The sequence below is a fragment of the Primulina tabacum genome, unplaced genomic scaffold (genome assembly GCF_025594145.1).
Source record: "Primulina tabacum isolate GXHZ01 unplaced genomic scaffold, ASM2559414v2 Contig688, whole genome shotgun sequence".
In the NCBI taxonomy this organism is placed as follows: Eukaryota; Viridiplantae; Streptophyta; class Magnoliopsida; order Lamiales; family Gesneriaceae; genus Primulina; species Primulina tabacum.
The window spans coordinates 21,766-31,359 of NW_027459849.1; the positions used below are offsets into that span (position 1 = coordinate 21,766).

At 31.2% G+C, this 9,594-nt stretch overlaps 1 pseudogene; it reads right to left on the reverse strand.

The window, feature by feature from the left end:
- Positions 1-3,200: 3,200 nt before the first annotated feature.
- Positions 3,201-4,219, reverse strand: LOC142534807 (non-specific lipid transfer protein GPI-anchored 10-like; annotated as a pseudogene).
- Between the last annotated feature and the right edge of the window lie 5,375 nt (positions 4,220-9,594).

Consider the following 9,594-nt stretch of genomic DNA (forward strand, 5'->3'; position numbering starts at 1 on the left):
AATGAAATTAGACTGTGTTTGGACAACATGTTTTTTTTTTCTTTTCCAATAGATTAATTAATTTCTGATTTAGTTCTAACTATATTGCTATTTAACATCATTCGTTCATAATTTTGTGTATGGTTCTGCTTTATTGGGAAGTTATAAATTTTGATATTTAACATTCGATTAGATAATATAAGTAAAACATGTATCCTTTAAATATATATATATATATATATATATATAATTGTTGATAAAGTTTTTAATAATGTATGTAATTTACACCCCACCCAATTATCTGACAACTTTTTATAGTGTTTTATTTATAAAAGTGTTATGTTTTGACAAATACAATAAATCTCACTTAAATTAATTAGATAATGAACTAATAATTACAAAATTGATAATACCATAATAACATTAATATAGTAAAATAAAATTTGACTAAAAAATTGTAAAAATCTGTGTTTAAAAAAATGTATCAAACGATACAAATTCACTACACAAATACGTAACACTTTTATATTAATTAATCATTAAATTTAATTTAATCATTTAAGAAGAAAAAATCTCAATATCTAATCAGATAAACTAAACGGAATCGATGTTCATTAATGCCGCTAATCAGATATCTATATACTATATAAATATCTCAACCGTTTGAAAATTTTTAGACCAACTTCAAATTCATTATCATCTAAATATTTATTTTTAAAATCAAATGTGTACAATAATGGAAAAAGACAATTATATATCAATAAGTTTGTTGAAAGAAAATCAAAAGGATTTAAAGATACAAGTAATAATACTTTGACAAAGAAATCATATTGGACAAAACAGAATTCAAAATTGATTCGAAAATTCATAGTAGCTGATGATAAGGTATAATCATACTTTACATAGATAAAAAAAGTAATGCGATTGAATTCATAATTGAAAACATTATAATGATAAATGAACGTTTTATATATATGTAGGGACAAATGATACATTGTCTTCTATTTTCACACATCATCGACAAATTCCAAAATCAATTGCTCAGAAGATATCAAATGTTTGAAATAAATGTGAGAAAAATAACTAAAATTACCCAAATGTCAATGAAGACGTTGAACTAGTCATTCATACGAATATTATATGAAAATTTAATTTCAAATCATTTGCAGAAGATAAAGACAAGGTTAAGATTGTTAAGTATTGAGAAAAATAACTAAAGATTTGTTAAGCATTTTCTAAATGTTTGCATCATATGGACCTAAGTTAAAATTTATATAAACAGATATAATTTGAATTCTGATAAGGTCAACCACGTAAGTAGTTTCTCGAGTGAAGGAAAAAGACAAGTTTTTAGAAGAGAAATTGTGCTCCTAATATACAGTAAATTTCGTAAAAGAATTAAATATTCAAAATTGATAATTAATTCAATATAAAATATATGGTGCAGACTAGACAATAACATTAAGTTTACGGGAAGCTATCCCACAAAACGAAGGAAGTTTAATAAATGAAAGAAAATAATAATGCAACTATAGCATTTTTCAAACGAGATCAACATTTTATCTAGATGATAATTAAAACCATGAAATATTTTACATACTTCGTATTTACAAAAAAATATATAAATACGTTAATGAAATAAAAAATTATAGTTGTCACACAACTACGATCATCAGCCACAACAAGAATGCTACTAAATCCTTATCGCAATGAAACAATAGAGATGAAAGCATCATAAACTGTTTAATTTATTTATCAACTAACTAGATGACACTAACGTTTATTGAAGTCATTATTACATAAAAATACATAAATAAATTTACATGATTAAAAAATAAGAGAAAAAAATTTTCAATTAATTTTTTCAATTCCGAAATTGAAATTGAGTAAAGTTATTAAAAATTGATTGCAACTAACAATTTAAATTTATTACAAAAAATGATATTAAACATGTTCATCAACAAGTCGAAAAAAATAACAACAAAGAGAAAATGTAATATATGTAGATAGACAAGCAAATCGAAAATTCAACTAAGATCATCGTTGAGCAATTAATAAAACACAAAGAAACACTTTTCATAAAATTCAATTGTTTCGTTAAAATTTAGGCAAATATCAATAACTAAGTAACAACATAATCAAAATAACACTAAATATAAAAATAATATCAGTATTAGTAAAATTTTATGTACAAATCATCATGACTCCAAATTTAAAATTACAAATAAAATTAAATTAATTTCTTATCTTAATATAATTGCAGAATATTCTCTACTACTTTGAAGAAAAGATATCAAAAGTGGAAAACAAAACAAAATCGTGGTACGAGACATACAACAATTATATGAAAGTTTAATCAAAACAACTAATGGAGACAGTTGCCCAAAGTGTTTGGACATCAAAATCAATATAATTCTAAGGATATCATAATGAATAATACATAGAGTTCAATTAAAAAACCTAAACAATAATATTAACAGTAATATATTTTGTAGATATCATTTGACATTATCAGTCCAAGAAAATGAGCATATTACAAAAGTAACGTTGCTTGAAGATACTACTACAATGTTAGTTAGATACCAGTCAAGGATTTCATCCAAAAGGTAACAAATTATCCCATTTTTAAAATTTAAAAATATTATTTTGTTTTTATAAATCATGATAATTCATTTAAAATAATTAAACAAAATAATAAAGTGCATTTAATCAGAGCCAAACATTCAAAATGACTACTTGAACAACTTGAAGAAACACAAACACAAAAATACAAATTTATATTTAGATTAACCAGATATAGTGAAGATCAAAAGGATGACCAATCAGTTATAATACATGCACTGCAGAAAACAAAAGGTGTAGTAGAAGAAAAAGATGAATCAAAGAAAATGTAGAAAACGACAGTCAAGGGAATACAAGAACGAAAAATGAAAGACACATGAAAACCCAATGAACACAAAATTTAAAGTATCTCTTATGTAATCGGATATTGTTAAGACAAAACCATTGATTATATCATGTAAATTAAGAAATCGATAATAATATCTTGGATATGGCCAAGTATAATCATATATTTTTTCATAAGTATTTTGGCATTGAATCAAATATCTGCAAGTTAATTAATGAGAAAAAATTCATTAACTAGAGCATATATTCAATAGATAGTAGAAACAAATAGCGCTAGTTTGAAAATGAGGCCATGTAGTTCAGCTAAGTAGGCTTCATTTGTCAGCACTGAAATAAATTGTAGCCATCAGAAGACACCACAATTGGCTTTTCACCTTCAGACTCACTTCGACATTGCGAATTCTAAATCCCATAATGCTCGGTCGGGGCGCTACTGTTACTACTGGAGAAGCTGGATAAACCACAGATGGTAAAGGCAGAACAAAGAATAAGATAGCAAAATTTATAAATCTGAATAAGTTGAGGGGGAGTTTCTTGAAGGTTAGAAAATTTGCAGACCCGCAACTGTTGAATTTGGTCTTGGCCCAAGGGAAACTTGAGCACCAGGGGAAGTAGATGGCAAGGAAGCTCCTTGAAACAAAAACCAAATTAGTCGAGTATCAAAATAATGCTTATAAAAGTCGCTTGCTGGTTTTTCTTGCTTCATTCTTTACATTTTTCATTCTAATATTGTATGCCACCTTTTTAAGCATCAATTATCTATTTTTTTCTTAAGTTTAGGAAAATAAATGTTGCATTAGACGTTTGGTTTTTTATTCCATTCATGTAAGAAAAAAAGAGAATGGAATTAAATAATTTGATTATGAACTGGGCATTGAATTAAAAGCAATCCAAAATCTTAGATTTCAAGATGGTGCTGCATCTTCTTTTCTGTAAATGCGAATGGACTGTATGGTCCTTCATTTATAGGAAGGAATTAAATAATAGTTTAACATACATACCTCCGCAAATAGAAGGGTCTATTTGGAGATTGCACAGCTGAGGCAACTCTAGAGCAAGCGTTGTGTTGATAGGAAACGAACTCAAGGCAGACGGGTCATTGAGGAATGGACAAAGGCAAGTTAGGCTTCTGGCCGTAGAGTTGGTTAAGACTATCACAACATGACTGCACTGGTGAAGCTTCCACGCCTTGCATGAACGGCGCACATGGGGCTAAACTTAGCAAATTCGGCCCACACTCAGCAATTGTGTTATGGGCAATGGTCTTTAGGGAAACACAATGGAGAAACACAAGAAAGAGCGATATGGGGAGAAGAGGGAGATGAAAAGGCATTGCACAAGTTAGGTCGGTAACGCAATTTTTGTGAGTTTTGAGGCGAATTCGCCATTGATTTTCATGTTAGCTAAATAGACGAAGAGTGCATTAGTTGGGCATGAACTGCAGAGCCATGCAATAGGTGCATGATCTCTTGACACATTTTGTATGACCTCTCTCAAGCTACTGTCTAGGTTTCACTACTTTTTTTCATTTCTCTGTTGTGTCTATCATTCATATTTTCTGGTAAAGAAAATGTGGGATATGAAGTTTAGCAAAACCAGACAGCTCATTTAAGTATCGGTAGAAATATTCATTCAGAATTTGTGTATCATAGATAAAGATTTGTCATGCGTATTGATTATGAGAAGTTAAAAAAAATCGCAACTCGTTAAATTTGATACAACTTGTAGATAATTAAGAATATTACGAAAAATGATACAAAGAATGTCACAAAAAATTTGGATTCTTAAACCATACACATGTGTGATTTGATGAGGTTCTATTTCCACCTCAACTATTGTATTCTACTTCTTGCTACACCAATAAAACCTCTTTTTTCCTAATTAGTTGTTATTTCTTTGTTAGCCTTTATAAAATCTTCCTATTTTTTAGAGATTTAAAAAAAAAATTGTTCCATTAAATATTAATAGTCATCAATGACTTAAAATATTTAAATTTTGAATATTATACATAAAGATATTAATATCTTTAATGCAATAAGAAGATCGTCTGAAATAAATAATTGTTGTCATAGAACCTTTTATTCTAATACATAAACTGGCCATAGATAGATGAACAAATCATAATTCTTTTCTATTCTTTATAATTTATTTTGATTATCACCACTTTTAAGAATCATTAAATCCTATAAACGATAGATCATTTCGTCCAAGTTTCAAAAAAAAAATTTTGTGGGCATAGATTTCTGGGTTTCTGGGAGGCTCAATTTTATGCTTTGGATCTACTGCTTGATGTATTAAGAAATAACATTTTAATATATTTTGATCTTTTAAATTATTGTTTATTAAGCAAAAGATTTTAAATATGATTTTTAAATTTTGATTATGTTAAGATATGGTTTTACGTAAGAGTTTAAATCTAAAAATAGTCATCAATAAATATAATATCTTACGAGCCAAACTTTGAAAAAAAAAAATGTAAACCAAAAAATTTTTTAAAACTGATCAACAATATTCTTTAAGATATAAAACTTATCTTTAATTTATCTCCAAATTCGAATAGAATGTTTTATATATCTCTCTATATATATATATTCCTCTATTGATTTTTCTTTCTCTCACGAACTTGGCCTAGATAAAAAACTTAGTTTCAACATGCAGCAGCAGACGATGATTAATCCGGTCACGGTGGGGCTTCGTTTCAATCCCACAGACACAGAACTCATGCTCCTTCTAAACAAGAAGATCAATAACCACTCACTGCAGACTATATCCGCACCGTAGATGTTTACAAGTATAATCCGTGGGAGTTGGCCGGTACTTTCTTCTTTCTTCAGTCTGTATTGGATTAGATTATAAAATAGATTTGTGATATATTGTGTGGTGTGTGCATGATCGTGATCAGTGGGTGGATTGTAGAAATTTTGTTAGAATTAAGGAGGGCGGTTTACTTTGTTATATATGCTTGCATGTGTGTTTTGATGTTTTTGACTAACTAATAAAGAATTTTATGTTTTCAAAAAATATTTTTATCTGTTGCAGATACTAATACAAGTTGGGGGGATGATGGATTAATGTACTTTTTTACCCCGAGAGACCGGAAGTATATGAATGGCAGTCGACCGAACCGAGCCGCGGTGATGGATTTTGGAAGGCAACGGCGATTGGTAAAAAAATATGTGATAATAATGAATGTATTGGATTGAAGAGGACCTTGGTTTTTTACCAAGGGAAGGCCTCCAATGGAAAGAAGACTAACTGGATAATGCACGAGTACACTATTAACCAGCCTCCGAGACATCCGACGGGATCCATGCGGGTAAGAACTCTCTCAACATGTTTTTGTAAATATGGCCGGTCCTTTTTCCCGCAATTTTCTCAAGTCCGATCCATTCCGACATGTTTTTTTATGCCGTGTTTGTTCGCCACTTTTCAGCTAGATGACTGCGTTCTGTGCCGGATTCGTGAGAGAAAACCGGCCGCCGCCGCTTCTGATTCTTGTAAAACCATACGCGAGACTTCTGAAAGTGAGAACCTGACATCCCACAAGCGTTCGAGAACTGAATCTGATCAGCAGCACGACGTTCCAGCGCAACACCATCTTCACCTACGACAGCCGGATCTTCCATTAATGCACCAACAGTTTCAGCAGCGACAGCCGGATCTTCCATTAATGCACCAGCAAAATCAAACTGCTCTGCAATACACGAGTCAGCAGCACGGTAGTGTTCCACAGCAACAACAAAATCAGCCTGGTGGAGAGCTCGATTATTCTGTCCAGAGAAGATTAGAAGAAATAGAACATTTCTTATGGATGATCTAGAAAACGACGACGAAGGTGTACTGATCGACAACTAGTTTGAACGACTCTATCTTCGTGATCAAATCTTGGATTTAGCATTGCTGCCATAGTGCCCACTTCATAATTATTTTATTTGTAATTTTAAATTTGGAGTTATAACAATTTGTAAATAAAATTTTGTATTCATATTATTTTAATATTTTAATGTGATTTTGATTAATGTAGTTTGCTTAGTTATACGTGTGATATTTGCATAAATTTTAATGAAACAATTGAATTTTACGAGAAGTGTTTCTTTAATCGTGTTTATCAATTGCTCAACATTAATGATATTAGTTGAATCTTCGATTTTCTTGTCTATCTCTATATATTTCATTTTCTCTTTGTTGTTATGTTTTCCGACTTATTGATGTTCATGTTTATGTCATTTTTGGAAATAAATTTAAATTATAGTTTCAATCAAATTTTAATAACTTGACTCATTTTCAATTTTGGTATTGAAAATTTTAATTGAATTTTTTTTCACTTAATTTTTAGGCATGCAAACTTATTTATGTATTTGTATGTAATAATAACTTCAACAAAAGTTAGTGTTATCCAGTGGATAAAATAAATTAACTGTTTATCATGCTTTCATCTCTATTACTTTATTGCGATAAGCGTTTAGTAGCATTATTGTTGTCACCATGATCATTTCATAAAATTTTATTTATATTAATTCAATGTTTTTGTGATAGACCTTAAATTGAAAAATACAAAAAGAATTGAGGAGTTTCTAACTAAATTTTAATAGTTATATTTTTTAAAAAATATTTTATATTTATTTGTGAAATAAAGATATTGGAAAGAAGGAATCATGCTGGGTGTCATTTAGATTACTTTACACGTATGTGTGTAAAAAAGAATAAGCAAGAACAAGTCTACATAAAATTCAAGTGAAAAAGCGAAAAATTGAAAGGTAAAGTATTATCTTGCCTTAAGTAGTGAAAAATGCTACAATATAATATATTAGGAGATAAATAAATTATCAGTTATTATATAGTTGGTGGTTATAAATTATTAATGTATTTTCCAATTGAAGGTTACAAACATTTTTTCTGATTAGACATCTGCCCATGCATTATCTTTTGAAGGCTGCTCATGTAATGTCCCGAAAATTTGAAAGTCCACGTGAACACATGCATGCAAGTTATTAAATTTCTTTGGTATTTTATTAAATTGTTTTAAAGCATTAAATGCATGTTTATTTTATTAATTCGTGATTAATTATTTTTATGCATAATTATTGCATGGTAGAATTTAATTCATGAAATTTTAAAAGTTCATGCATTAGGGTTTCTAAGTGTATTTCACGTTCGATCGAGGAACGGAGACCGGAGAATTCTCAAAAAAATTATTTCATTACATGATTTATTTTTATAAATTAATATAAGGTGTTTTTAAGGGTATTTTTCAAAATGGGATTTGATTGGGTATTTTTACCCGCATGATTTTATTTTTTAAATGTACGCAAATTTAATCGAATCGGGTGACGTTCTGAGGTTTCGACTTATATTTTCAAAATATTTTCAACGCGAAATATTTTTCGGGAGTGCGTTTGGATTTAACGGGCCTACTTTTAAGCTCATTGGGCTTAAACATCTTTTAAAATTTTAATTAACATGATTATTGTCCACTAATCTTCTAATTAACAATATCATTTAATCCTAAGCATCTCTTTACCTACCCGTAATCCCCCCATCAGCCGATCACCCCTTTTTCCATTCAAAAGCCTCTCGGTTTCATCAAATCTCAGCTGAATAATTCGGTCATCCTCCATTCTTGCAAAGGAAACTTTCGACTACACCAGTCTTGGCAAAGGATAAATCCTCTCGGGTCTCCCTCTTCTTGCTTTGTTCACCAAATCATCCCCAGGCACGCTTGTTACTTTGTTTTGCTTCATACACGTCAATATTACTGTTGTGTGTACGAACCTTCATGAAATCATTTGATCTAGTTAAGCACATGGATAATATTTCGGTTTTTGCACCATTTCTATGCATTATATGTTATGTTATTCATATTTTCACGTTGAGTGCAAGGGGGCTGTCTCATGGCTTGCTGAATGGGTCCCTTTACTTGTAAGGTTGCTGTCTTTGGGTTGGGAACGATCTGTAGGGGGTGGGGACTAAAAACCGTGAGTTTACAGCAAGGGGGTTTGGATGGTTTCGGTGGATCGCGCGCAAAGGGGTAAGATCGGGCTGTGCATGTGCTCAAACCCAACCCAGCCATGTTTCAGACGGTGTAGAGCCTAGTGTGTTGTTAGGAGGGAGTCATGGAATTTTGGTTGAGGGAGAAGCTCGGTCTTCAGAGGCTTGGTGTGAGTTGGGAAGAAGGTGATAGTTTCGGCCGTTACGGGTGGTGCAGCAGCTGGTTGCTTGGGTTAGGCTTAGTTAAGAAGAGTAGTTAGGTCCTAATGGTGAGTGTTATCGGCTGAACAAGTGGTGGAGTGAGAGAGGACCGAAAGAAAATATGGTTTGGGGTGACATGTGTTGAGATGAGAGCAAGGGAAGGGGATGGCCGAGGGTGGCAAATTTCTTGGAAGTTTCAGCCGTGGTTTTAGGAGCTTGAGTACATGTTTTAGGAGCTTTAAGTGTATTTAAGATATGGTAAACAAATTGGGAAAAATTCGGTCAAGTTTCGAGTCGATTCGGGTTAAAATCGAGACCTCGGTCCAAGTTTTAAAACGAGTCGGTTAAGTTCTGATTTTGGCTCGAGTTTACGTCTAGGAATGCTTATAAATATGTTTTGGGACATTTAAGGAGTTTGGTAAGTTTCGGGTCAATTTTAGAGGTCCAGGGTTGAAATGATAATTTTCGGGTTTCCAAGGGCAAAATGGTCATTTTGCACCCGGGTTGAGATTTTGGTCC